This window comes from Triticum dicoccoides, chromosome 2A, assembly GCF_002162155.2.
Source record: "Triticum dicoccoides isolate Atlit2015 ecotype Zavitan chromosome 2A, WEW_v2.0, whole genome shotgun sequence".
In the NCBI taxonomy this organism is placed as follows: domain Eukaryota; kingdom Viridiplantae; phylum Streptophyta; class Magnoliopsida; order Poales; family Poaceae; genus Triticum; species Triticum dicoccoides.
This window is the reverse complement of record NC_041382.1, coordinates 340,816,645-340,831,225: the sequence shown is the minus strand read 5'-3', so window position 1 is coordinate 340,831,225 and position 14,581 is coordinate 340,816,645.

The following is a 14,581-nucleotide window of genomic DNA, read 5'->3' as shown; positions in this document are numbered from 1 at the left end:
TCCTGCTGAGTTCCCAGGAGCCACCGGCAAGGATGTTGTCGGGAGCCCTAAGCTTGTCGGAGGGCAGCAACCCTCAGCAGGGCCTCACGCCCTGGCCATAGAAGCAGCTGCCCTTACGGCCGAAGATGAGCCTGTAGTCCTTAACGTCGTGCCCCAGGCTCCAGCATGGGCACAACCCACCGTCTGTTTCCTCTAAACAGGAGAGCTTCCCGAGGAGCAGGAGAAGTAGAGAAAGTAGCCCATCAGTCCAGCATGTCCCAGTTTGTGGATGATGCCCTCTATAGGAGAAAACCGAACGGTGTGAAATTGAAGTGCATTCCTTGAGAGGACGGACTGAGGCTGTTGGTAGAGATAACATGGAGGCATGTGTGGCTCCCACATAGGGTCAAGGGCTCTTGTCGGCAAAGCATTCCGGCAAGGTTTCTTCTGGCCCACCACCCTCCAGGATGTAACTGCACTAGTAACCAATGTGAAGCGTGCCAGTTCCATTCAAAGAAGCTTCATCAACCCGCCCAAGAACTTCAGACAATCCCTCTTTCCTAGCCATTTTCGATCTGGGGGCTCGACATATTGGGCCCCTTTCCCCATGCTGTCGGGGGCTTTGAGTACTTGTACGTCATGATCGACAAGTTCACAAAGTGGCCGGAAGTGGAGCCAGTGAGAAAGGTAACAACACAGTTAGCCGTCAAGGTCTTCAATGGACTAGTCTGTCATTTCAGTGTGCCGAACAGAGTCATCACCGACAACGGCACGCAGTTCACGAGCTACACCTTCATGTAGTACATTCAAGACCTCGACAGCAAGGTCTGTTTTGCTTCTGTTGCCCATCCCAGAAGTAACGGCCAGGCTGAGAGGGAGAAGGCAGAAGTGCTGCAGGGCCTCAAGACCAGGACTTTTGACAAGCTACACAAGTACGGAAGGCGTTGGATTGATGAGTTGCCGACGGTTCTTTGGTCAATCAGGATGACACCAAATCGAGCCACTGGCCAGACACCCTTTGCCCTGGTATACAGGGCAGAAGCAGTTCTCCCCACTGAACTCATATAGGGGTCACCTCGAGTGCTCGCTTATGATGAGCTTGAGCAAGAGCAGTTGCGCCAAGATGATGCGACACTCCTTGAGGAAGATCATATTTGGGCTGTTGTGCGAGTTGCTCGATATCAGCAAGCCTTGCACCGCTATCACAGCCGCAAGGTTCACGCCCGAAGCCTTGAGGAAGGCGACCTTGTTCTTCGGTGGATCCAATCCCCCAAGAATCCAAACAAGTTGACGCCGAAGTGGGAAGGCCCTTATCGAGTAATACGAGTCACCAGGCCTGGCGTAGTCCGCCTGGAGACCAAAGATGGCATTCCGGTGAGCAACTCCTAGAATATTGAACATCTTCACAAGTTTTACCCCTAAGGCGCGGTTGTCGGGAGCCCCGGAAACCCCCGTTTCATACTAGCCTTGCCACCGAGGCATGTAACCCTATGTACGGAGCCAGGCGCAGACCCTATGCGCAGCCAGGGAAAAGGAATCCCTTAGTATGTATAGTTTCCTGTCAATTTCCATGTTTGTGTATATACGTATATGCATGCTTGTCCAGGGTACTGTACTGCTTTTTGATTCTAGTAAATGTTAGCGAACCACCGAGGTTCCATGCTTTTGTCCTCACTTCTTTCCAGTCATGGCAAAGATGCACGATCCCGCCAAGGACCTGGCTCCGGCAAGAAGTTGAGAAGACCGCCCGGCACGGCGATCCACGGCAAACCAAACAGATAAAGTTTACCTCTTGCCCATTTGTATTCGTAACATGTGACTTGTGCATTAGAAAACCTCGCCACTCGTCTTTAAGGACTCGGGGGCTCCCATTTCCGCCTCGAGCGCCGCTTCGGTCAGAATGGTCGTGGTGACCCTTGTCAAAAAGAGGTGGAAGGGGGGCTGGGCCCTTTGTCTGTAACTCGGCATATGTGATTCTCCGGCAGGCGCAAGGGGCGCCGGCAAGGTGGCTTGCCGGAAGGACTCGTTTATTTACACTAAGGAGGTATTTCGCCTCCGCATGAACATACACGTGCATGAGTCACCGGCAAGACTAGACTTTTTCATCAATATGCTGATGCGAGTACAAAGGTTATAGGATGCAAACATGGGCTTGAGAGATTACATTATATAGAAATTAAGATTTGGTAAGTGCCTACAATTTAAAAAGAAAGATAGGTTCCCCGTGATCTCCGTTCTTGCCCCTTTCCTCCCAGGTGCGGCGGGTGCAGGCAAAAAGGGAGCGGCGGGGAACGCGCCGATGGAGAGCTTGACGAGGAAGACCCTCGGTAGGGCGCGGGGCCGAGGGAGAATGCTGGCAGCTGGGATTCTGGGCTGGAAAAGGAGCAAATATTAGAGACCTATTCTGCACAACTCCAAAAGTCCTGAAACTTCACAGAAGATGTTTTCCAAATATATGAAAAATACTAAGAGGAAGAACTTAACCAGGGGGGCCACACCTTGCCCACGAGGGTGGGGGCGCGCCCTACGCACAGGGTGCGCCCCCTACCTCGTGGGCCCCTTGGTGGCCCTCCGGTGACCATCTTCTGCTATTTGGAGTCTTTCGATGGGAAAAAATCATAAGCCATCTTCTCGGATGAAACTCCGCCGCCACGAGGCGGAACCTTGGCGGAACCAATCTAGAGCTCTGGCGGAGTTGTTCTGCCGGGGAAACTTCCCTCCCGGAGGGGGAAATCATCACCATCGTCATCATCAACGCTCCTCTCATCGGGAGAGGGCAATCTCCATCAACATCTTCCTCAGCACCATCTCATATCAAAACCCTAGTTCATCTCTTGTATCCAATTCTTGTCTCCAAGTCCGGGATTGATGCTAGTAGTGTTAATTACTCCTTCTAGTTGATGCTAGTTGGTTTAATTGGTGGAAGATCATATGTTCAGATCCTATATGCATATTAATACCCCTTTTATTATGAACATGTTTATACTTTGTGAGTAGTTACTTTTGTTCCCGAGGACATGGGAGAAGTCTTGCTATTAGTAGTCATGTGAATTTGGTATTCATTCGATATTTTGATGAGATGTATGTTGTCTCTCCTCTAGTGGTGTTATGTGAATGTAGACTACATGACACTTCACCATTATTTGGGCCTAGAGGAAGGCATTGGGAAGTAATAAGTAGATGATGGGTTGCTAGAGTGACAGAAGCTTAAACCCTAGTTTATGCGTTGCTTCGTAAGGGGCTGATTTGGATCCATATGTTTCATGCTATGGTTAGGTTTACCTTAATACTTTTGTTGTAGTTGCGGATGCTTGCAATAGAGGTTAATCATAAGTGGGATGCGTGTCCAAGTAAGGGCAGTACCCAAGCACCGGTCCACCCACATACCAAATTATCAAAGTACCGAACACGAATCATATGAACGTGATGAAAACTAGCTTGACAATATTGCCATGTTGTTCTAAGAATGATCATGATGCCCTCATGTCCGTATCTTATTTTTATCGACACCTCTATCTCTAAACATGTGGACATATTTTTCGATTTCGGCTTTTCGCTTGAGGACAAGCGAGGTCTAAGCTTGGGGGAGTTGATACGTCCATTTTGCATCATGCTTTTATATCGATATTTATTGCATTATGGGTTGTTATTACACATTATGTCACAATACTTATGCCAATTCTCTCTTATTTTACAAGGTTTACATAAAGAGGGAGAATGCCGTCAGCTGGGATTCTGGGCTAGAAAAGGAGCAAATATTAGAGACCTATTCTGCACAACTCCAAAAGTCCTGAAACTTCACGGAAGATGTTTTCCAAATATATGAAAAATACTTAGAGGAAGAACTTCACCAGGGGGGCCACACCCTGCCCACGAGGGTGGGGGGCACGCCCTACCCCCCAGGGCGCGCCCCCTACCTCGTGGGCCCCTTGGTGGCCCTACGGTGACCATCTTCTGCTATATGGAGTCTTTCGATGGAAAAAAAATCATAAGCCATCTTCTCGGACGAAACTCCGCCGCCACGAGGCGGAACCTTGGTGGAACCAATCTAGGGCTCTGGCGAAGCTGTTCTGCCGGGGAAACTTCCCTCCCGGAGGGGGAAATCATCGCCATCGTCATCATCAACACTCCTCTCATCGGGAGAGGGCAATCTCCATCATCATCTTCATCAGCACCATCTCATCTCAAAACCCTAGTTCATCTCTTGTATCCAATTCTTGTCTCCAAGTCCGGGATTGGTGCTAGTAGGTTGCTAGTAGTGTTAATTACTCCTTGTAGTTGATGCTAGTTGGTTTAGTTGGTGGAAGATCATATGTTCAGATCCTATATGCATATTAATACCCCTCTGATTATGAACATGTTTATGCTTTGTGAGTAGTTACTTTTGTTCCCGAGGACATGGGAGAAGCCGTGCTATTAGTAGTCATGTGAATTTGGTATTCGTTTGATATTTTGATGAGATGTATGTTGTCTCTCCTCTAGTGGTGTTATGTGAACGTCGACTACATGACACTTCACCATTATTTGGGCCTAGAGGAAGGCATTGGGAAGTAATAAGTAGACGATGGGTTGCTAGAGTGACAGAAGCTTAAACCCTACTTTATGCGTTGCTTCGTAAGGGGCTGATTTGGATCCATATGTTTCATGCTATGGTTAGGTTTACCTTAATACTTTTGTTGTAGTTGCGGATGCTTGCAATAGAGGTTAATCATAAGTGGGATGCTTGTCCAAGTAAGGGCAGTACCCAAGCACCGGTCCACCCACATACCAAATTATCAAAGTACCGAACGCGAATCATATGAACGTGATGAAAAATAGCTTGACGATATTCCCATGTGTCCTCGGGAGTGCTTCACATCTTATAAGAGTTTGTCCAGGCTTGTCCTTTGCCACAAAAAGGATTGGGCCACCTTGCTTCACCTTATTTACTTTTGTTACTTGTTGCTCATTACAAATTATCCTATCACAAAACTATCTGTTACCACTTATTTCAATACTTGCAGAGAATACCTTGCTGGAAACCGCTTATCATTTCCTTCTGCTCCTCGTTGGGTTCGACACTCTTACTTATCGAAAGGACTACGATAGATCCCCTATACTTGTGGGTCATCAAGACTCTTTTCTGGCACCGTTGCGGGGGATTGAAGCGCCTTTGGTAGGTGGAATTTGGTAAGGAAAAATCTCTATAGTGTGCTGAAATTTACTGTCGCTTGTTACAATGGAAGGTAATCCTCTGAGGGGCTTGTTCGGGGTATCTTCACCCCGACCAGTAGAGCAAAGAGTTGCTCCTCAACCTACTGAACCTACTGAAAATGAAAATGAATATGAAAATGAAAATGAATATGAAAATGAAAATTCATGCTTTGAAGTTCCTTCGGGTATGATAGAAAAACTGCTAGCTAATCCTTTTTTGGGAGATGGAACAAAACATCCTGATGAACATTTGATATATGTGGATGAAGTTTGTGGATTATTTAAGCTTGCAGGTGTAACTGGAGATGTTGTTAAGAAGAAGGTCTTTCCCTTATCTTTGAGGGGAGATGCATCTACATGGTATAGGCTATGTGATGATATGGGGTCTTGGAATTATAAACGATTGAAATTGGAATTTCATCAGAAGTTTTATCCTATGCATCTTGTTCATCGTGATCGCAATTATATATATAATTTTTGGCCTCGCGAAGGAGAAAGCATCGCTCAAGCTTGGGAGAGGCTTAAGTCAATGTTATATTCATGCCCCAATCATGAGCTCTCAAGAGAAATGATTATTCAAAAAATTTATGCTCGACTTTTTGGTAACAATCGCACCATGCTTGATACTTCTTGTGCTGGCTCTTTTATGATGAAGACTATTGAATTCAAATGGGATTTATTGGAAAGAATTAAACGCAACTCTGAAGATTGGGACCTCGACAATGGTAAGGAGTCAGGTATGACACCTAGTTTTGATTGTGTTAAATCTTTTATGGATACCGATATTTTCCGTAAATTTAGCACTAAATATGGACTTGACTTTGAGATAGTAGCTTCTTTCTGTGAATATTTTGCTGCTTATATTGATCTCCCCAAGGAGAAGTGGTTTAAATATCATCCTCCCATAGAAGTAAAAGTAGCTGCACCTATTAAAGTTGAAGAAAAGACTATCACTTATAATGATCCTATTGTTCCTACTTCTTATGTTGAGAAACCACCTTCCCTGTTAGGATAAAGGATCATGCTAAAGCTTCAACTGTGGTTTGTAAAAGCAATATTAAAACACATACACCTCCTGAGCAAGTTAAAGTTGAACATAACATTGCTATTGTTAAAGATCTCTTGTATGATAATATAGATGGGCATGTTATTTATTTCTGTAATGAAACTGCTAGAATTGCTAAACCCCATGATAAAGATAAACCTAGACCTGTGGTAGGCATTCCTGTTATTTCTATTAAAATAGGAGATCATTGTTATCATGGCTTATGTGATGGGTGCTAGTGCTAGTGTAATACCTTATTCTTTATACCAAGAAGTTATGCATGATATTGCACCTGCTGAGATGGAAGGTATTGATGTCACAATTAAACTTGCCAATAGAGATACTATTTCACCAATGGGAATTGTTAGAGATGTTGAAGTCTTGTGCGGGAAAGCTAAATATCCTTCTGATTTTCTTGTTCTTGGATCCCCACACGATAGCTTTTGTCCCATTATATTTGGTAGACCCTTCTTAAACACTGTTAATGCTACCATAGATTGCAAAATAGATGTTGTTACTATCGGTTTAGATGATATGACTCATGAATTTAATTTTTCTAAATTTAGTAGACAACACCGTGAAGAAGAATTGCCTAGTAAGGATGAAATTATTGGTCTTGCTTCTATTGTCGTACCTCCTAGTGATCCTTTAGAACAATATTTGCTAGACCATGAAAATGATATGTTTATGAATGAAAGAAGGGAATTAGATGAAGTATTCTTTAAACAGGAACCTATTCTGAAAAATAATTTACCTGTTGAAATTCTAGGGGATCCTCCTCCACCCAAGGGTGATCCCGTGTTTGAGCTTAAACTGTTACCTGATACTCTTAAATTTGCTTATCTTGATGAGAAAAGGATATATCCTGTTATTATTAGTGCTAACCTTTCAGAACATGAAGAAGAGAGATTATTGAAAACTCTGAAGAAGCACCATGCTGCTATTGGGTATACTCTTGGTGATCTTAAGGGCATTAGTCCCACTCTATGTCAACATAAAATTAATTTGGAAGAAGATGCTAAACTAGTTCGTGATCATCAACGTCGGCTGAATCCTAAAATGAAAGAAGTGGTAAGAAAGGAGATACTAAAGCTCCTTGAGGCAGGTATAATTTATCCCGTTGCTGATAGTCAGTGGGTAAGCCCTGTCCATTGTGTCCCTAAGAAGGGAGGTATTACTGTTGTTCCTAATGATAAAGATGAATTGATTCCCCAAAGAATTATTACAGGATATAGGATGGTAATTGATTTCCACAAGTTAAATAAGGCTACTAAAAAGGATCATTACCCCTTACCTTTTATCGATCAAATGCTAGAAAGATTGTCCAAACATACACATTTTTGCTTTCTAGATGGTTATTCTGGTTTCTCTCAAATACCTGTGTCAGCCAAAGATCAATCGAAGACTACTTTTACATGCCCTTTTGGTACTTTTGATTATAGATGTATGCCTTTTGGTTTATGTAATGCACCTGCTACCTTTCAAATATTTGTGAGGTTTTCATGGACGACTTTTCCATCTATGGATCTTCTTTTGATGATTGCTTCAGCAACCTTGATCGAGTTTTGCAAAGATGTGAAGAAACTAATCTTGTCTTGAATTGGGAAAAGTGCCACTTTATGGTTAATGAAGGTATTGTCTTGGGGCATAAAGTTTCTGAAAGAGGTATTGAAGTTGATAAAGCCAAGGTTGATGCTATTGAAAAGATGCCATGTCCCAAGGACATCAAAGGTATAAGAAGTTTCCTTGGTCATGCCAGTTTTTATAGGAGGTTCATTAAGGACTTCTTGAAAATTTCTCGGCCTCTAACTAATTTATTACAAAAAGATATACCATTTGTCTTTAATGATGATTGTGTAGAAGCATTTGAAATACTTAAGAAAGCATTGATCTCTGCACCTATTGTTCAGCCACCTGATTGGAATTTACCCTTTGAAATTATGTGTGATGCTAGTGATTATGCTGTAGGTGCTGTTCTAGGACAAAGAGTTGATAAGAAACTAAATGTTATTCAATATGCTAGTAAAACTTTAGACAATGCTCAAAGAAATTATGCTACTACTGAAAAAGAATTCTTAGCAGTTGTATTTGCTTGTGATAAGTTTAGACCTTATATTGTTGATTCTAAAGTAACTATTCACACTGATCATGCTGCTATTAAATATCTTATGGAAAAGAAAGATGCTAAACCTAGACTTATCAGATGGGTTCTCTTGCTACAATAATTTGATTTGCATATTGTTGATAGAAAAGGAGCTGGGAACCCCGTCGCAGACAACTTGTCTAGGTTATAAAATGTGCTTGATGACCCACTACCTATTGATGATAGCTTTCCTGATGAGCAATTAAATGTCATAAATGCTTCTCATACTGCTCCATGGTATGCTAATTACATTGTTGCTAAGTTTGTGCCACCTAGTTTCACATACCAGCAAAAGAAAAAGTTCTTATATGATTTGAGGCATTACTTTTGGGATGACCCACATCTTTATAAAGAAGGATTAGATGGTGTTATTAGACGTTGTGTACCTGAGCATGAACAGGAACAGATCCTACACAAGTGCCACTCCGAAGCTTATGGAGGACACCATGCTGGAGATAGAACTGCACATAAGGTACTGCAATCTGGTTTTTATTGGCCTACTCTCTTCAAGGATGCCCGTAAGTTTGTCTTATCTTGTGATGAATGTCAAAGAATTGGTAATATTAGTAGACGTCAAGAAATGCCTATGAATTATTCACTTGTTATTGAACCATTTGATGTTTGGGGCTTTGACTATATGGGACCTTTTCCTTCCTCTAATGGATATACACATATTTTAGTTGTTGTTGATTACGTTACTAAGTGGGTAGAAGCTATTCCAACTAGTAGTGCTGATCGTAACACTTCTATTAAAATGCTTAAAGAAGTTATTTTTCCAAGATTTGGAGTCCCTAGATATTTAATGACTGATGGTGGTTCACATTTTATTCATGGTGCTTTCTGTAAAATGCTTGCAAAATATGATGTTAATCATAGAATTGCATCTCCTTATCACCCTCAGTCTAGTGGTCAAGTAGAGTTGAGTAATAGAGAACTCAAATTAATTTTGAAAAAGACTGTTAATAGGTCTAGAAAGAATTGGTCCAAGAAACTTGATGATGCATTATGGGCCTATAGAACTGCATATAAAAATCCTATGGGTATGTCTCCGTATAAAATGGTCTATGGAAAAGCATGTCACTTACCTCTCGAACTAGAACACAAGGCTTATTGGGCTATTAAAGAACTTAATTATGATTTTAAACTTGCCGGTGAGAAGAGGTTATTTGATATTAGCTCACTTGATGAATGGAGAACCCAAGCCTACGAAAATGCCAAGTTGTTTAAAGAAAAAGTTAAAAGATGGCATGACAAAAGGATACAAAAGCATGAGTTTAATGTAGGTGATTATGTATTGCTATACAATTCTCGTTTAAGATTTTTTGCAGGAAAACTTCTCTCTAAATGGGAAGGTCCTTACGTTATTGAGGAGGTCTACCATTTCGGTGCCATAAAAATCAACAACTTTGAAGGCACAAATCCGAAGGTGGTGAACGGTCAAAGAATCAAACACTATATCTCAGGTAATCCCATAAATGTTGAAACCAATGTTATTGAAACCGTAACCCTAGAGGAATACATAAGGGACACTTTCTGGAACATTTCAGACACCGAAAAGGAATAGGTATGTGGTACGGTAAGTAAACCGACTCCAAAATAGTTTTTAAGGCAATATTTGTCCGCTTTGGAATATTTAGAAAAATAGAAAAATAAGCAGCAGTCCGGAAAGGAGGGCTCCGCGAGGGTGGAGGGCGCGCCCTACCCTACTGGGCGCGCCCCCTACCTCGTGGGCACCTCGTGTGCTCTACGGACTCCGTTTTCATACATGACACGTATTTTGGTCGGTAAAAACTCATTATATAATCTCCCGGGGGTTTTGACTCCGTATCACGCAAAAATCTCCTTTCTTTGTTTTGAGCTATTTTCTGTCAGGGTTGTCAAGGCCAGGCACTATGTCGTCTCCCTCCTCCTCCAACCATGAGGGCAACGATGCTTGGCTAATGAAGATAGAGTTGAAGAGAGAAGAACCTATGGAGATCAACAAGCATGAAGGGATCAAGAAGGCCATGGAGGACCAAGTTCCGGCAACAGAAGACACCCTTCAACTGGATCACAATCCTCTTACCCCAACAGAAATCGAAGCTTTCAAGATGATTGAGTTAGCTCGTATACAAAATAAGTATCTCACACGTGAAAATATTTTGTTGAAGGAGCATATCATCGCACTCAAGGGCATTATCCGCAAGTTAGAAGACCTCCTACGCTTGATGTGCGACTATCCATCATCGGCAACTCCACCTTCTTCACCAACAAAGAAGAATTGAGTATCTGGTATGGGCACTCCACTTGGCAACTGCCAAGCTTGGGGGAGTGCCCCGGTATCATATCGCCATCACTTTTATCTTTACTGTTTTTCTTAGTTCGATCCTTTTGGTAATATCTTGATCTAGTAGAATAAAAGTTCTTAGTTTGATCTAGTTGTGAGTTTTGCTTTATTATCCTTCTATGTAATCGAGTCTGTGAGCTATATAATAAAGATTAGTGTTGAGTCAAGGGCTTGGTTATTTTGCCATGATCCTAAGTGAATAAAAGAAAAGATAAAGAAATAAAAAGAAACAAAGAGATCATGTGAATCTTATGGAGAGTAATGAGCTCACATAGAAAGAGTATGATGAATAAAAGTTGTTGAGGGTTGACAAACACAGTTTTGGTCATCGTTGCAATTAATAGGAAGTAATAAACAAATAGATGTCTTCACATATTATATACTATCTTGGACATCTTTTATGATTGTGAGCACTCATTAAAATATGACATGCTAAAGAGTTGACATTGGACAAGGAAGACAACGTAATGGGTTATGTTTTCTTACATCTGAGATAAATTATATTGTCTTGGATCTTCCAACATGATGAGCTTGCCTTTCCCCCTCATGCTAGCCAAATTCATTGCACCAAGTAGAGATACTACTTGTGCTTCCAAACACCCTTAAACCAGTCTTGCCATAAGAGTCCACCATATCTACCTATGGATTGAGTAAGATCCATCAAGTAAGTTGTCGTCGGTGCAAGCAATAAAAAATTGCTCTCTAAATATGTATGATTGATTGGTGTGGAGGAAATAAGCTTTATACGATCGTGTGATATGGAAGTAATAAAAGCGACAGACTGCATAATAAAGGTCCATATCACAAGGGGCAATATAAAGTGATGTTCTTTCACATTAAGATTTTGTGCATCCAACCATAAAAGTGCATGACAACCTCTGCTTCCCTCTGCGAAGGGCCTATCTTTTACTTTTATCTCCTACCTTGCATAAGAGTCATGGTGATTTTCACCCTTCCTTTTTACACTTTATCCTTTGGCAAGCACAATATGTTGGAAAGATCCTGGTATATATGGCTAATTGGATGTGAGTTTTCATGAACTATTACTGTTGACATTACCCTTGAGGTAAAACATTGGGAGGCAAAACTATAAGCCCCTATCTTTCTCTGTGTCCGATTAAAACTCCATACCCATAAGTATTGCGTGAGTGTCACCAATTGTGGAAGATTATATGATAGTTGAGTATGTGGACTTGCTGAAAAGCTCTTATACATTGACTCTTTCCTATGCCATGATAAATTGCAATTGCTTCAATGACTGAGATTGTAGTTTGTTAGTTTTCAATGAAGTTTACGATTCATACTTGATATTGTGATTGAATTATTACTCTAGCATTAGAGATTATATGACAAGAATTATATAAGTTGTTGTTCTAAGAATGATCATGATGCCCTCATGTCCGTATCTTATTTTTATCGACACCTCTATCTCTAAACATGTGGACATATTTTTCGATTTCGGCTTTTCGCTTGAGGACAAGCGAGGTCTAAGCTTGGGGGAGTTGATACGTCCATTTTGCATCATGCTTTTATATCGATATTTATTGCATTATGGGTTGTTATTACACATTATGTCACAATACTTATGCCAATTCTCTCTTATTTTACAAGGTTTACATAAAGAGGGAGAATGCCGTCAGCTGGGATTCTGGGCTAGAAAAGGAGCAAATATTAGAGACCTATTCTGCACAACTCCAAAAGTCCTGAAACTTCACGGAAGATGTTTTCCAAATATATGAAAAATACTTAGAGGAAGAACTTCACCAGGGGGGCCACACCCTGCCCACGAGGGTGGGGGGCACGCCCTACCCCCCAGGGCGCGCCCCCTACCTCGTGGGCCCCATGGTGGCCCTACGGTGACCATCTTCTGCTATATGGAGTCTTTCGATGGGAAAAAATCATAAGCCATCTTCTCGGACGAAACTCCGCCGCCACGAGGCGGAACCTTGGCGGAACCAATCTAGGGCTCTGGCGAAGCTGTTCTGCCGGGGAAACTTCCCTCCCGGAGGGGGAAATCATCGCCATCGTCATCATCAACACTCCTCTCATCGGGAGAGGGCAATCTCCATCATCATCTTCATCAGCACCATCTCATCTCAAAACCCTAGTTCATCTCTTGTATCCAATTCTTGTCTCCAAGTCCGGGATTGGTGCTAGTAGGTTGCTAGTAGTGTTAATTACTCCTTGTAGTTGATGCTAGTTGGTTTAGTTGGTGGAAGATCATATGTTCAGATCCTATATGCATATTAATACCCCTCTGATTATGAACATGTTTATGCTTTGTGAGTAGTTACTTTTGTTCCCGAGGACATGGGAGAAGCCTTGCTATTAGTAGTCATGTGAATTTGGTATTCGTTCGATATTTTGATGAGATGTATGTTGTCTCTCCTCTAGTGGTGTTATGTGAACGTCGACTACATGACACTTCACCATTATTTGGGCCTAGAGGAAGGCATTGGGAAGTAATAAGTAGATGATGGGTTGCTAGAGTGACAGAAGCTTAAACCCTAGTTTATGCGTTGCTTCCTAAGGGGCTGATTTGGATCCATATGTTTCATGCTATGGTTAGGTTTACCTTAATACTTTTGTTGTAGTTGCGGATGCTTGCAATAGAGGTTAATCATAAGTGGGATGCTTGTCCAAGTAAGGGCAGTACCCAAGCACCGGTCCACCCACATACCAAATTATCAAAGTACCGAACGCGAATCATATGAACGTGATGAAAATTAGCTTGACGATATTCCCATGTGTCCTCGGGAGTGCTTCACATCTTATAAGAGTTTGTCCAGGCTTGTCCTTTGCCACAAAAAGGATTGGGCCACCTTGCTTCACCTTATTTACTTTTGTTACTTGTTGCTCATTACAAATTATCCTATCACAAAACTATCTGTTACCACTTATTTCAATACTTGCAGAGAATACCTTGCTGGAAACCGCTTATCATTTCCTTCTGCTCCTCATTGGGTTCGACACTCTTACTTATCGAAAGGACTACGATAGATCCCCTATACTTGTGGGCCATCAAGCACCAACATGCCCTCTCGCCATGATGACGGGAAGAAAGGAGTCGAGGTGGAGGAGATGAGCGTTGAAGGATCGGAGGACGCCGTCCCCCTCCCCTTATTCTTATAAAGGGGCGGGGCCAAGGCTCGGCCGCCCCGCTCGACCAATCCGGCCGCCAAGGGGCGCAGGGAATCAGGACCGGCCCGGTGCTCCAATCAGCGATGACCCAGTTTCCCGCCTCCACATTATGGAATGTGCCCTCCGTGTCCACCACCTACCCTCCTCGGGGCATGAAGGACATGTGGCAAGTGAACCGGAATCAAGAGGACGACTAAACGACCGCATTCCACCCCGTGATCGTGGGGCGCGGGCACCTTGAAGGCCGCGACCTGAGTCCACCTAGTAAATGAGCCGCGCCCCCACGTTTTCCTCCATTTTATGGGGAAGGCGCGGGCCACCCCTTTACCATTTACCATGATGTGACGCATGAGGGCAGCAACCACCCAACGCATGACCCGCACGTCACGCACGACCCCCATGTCGCATTCAACCCGGGTCATGGGGAAGTGCGATGGGCGAGGGAATTATAGCAGTATAACTCGGCCCCGCATGCCCGCGCGCCGTTTTGGGCCTAGCCCAACAACGCGTCGCGCTTATGTATAGCTCGGGCTCGGGGGCTCTTGTCGGTGCACAAAAGGAGGGGTCTTATTTTGCACCCCTTTACTTGTGCACAGGCAGTTGGAGCCGCACCTGCGGCCACACCTAACGGGGCAGAGGAAGAAAGTGAAGCCACAAGACAACCAGAGCAACGCCAAGCCAGAAACACGAAGAGCAGAAGGGCCATGTGAGCTCCCCCGGCAAGGCCCTTGCCGGGGCAGCCTCCACAGCCCCG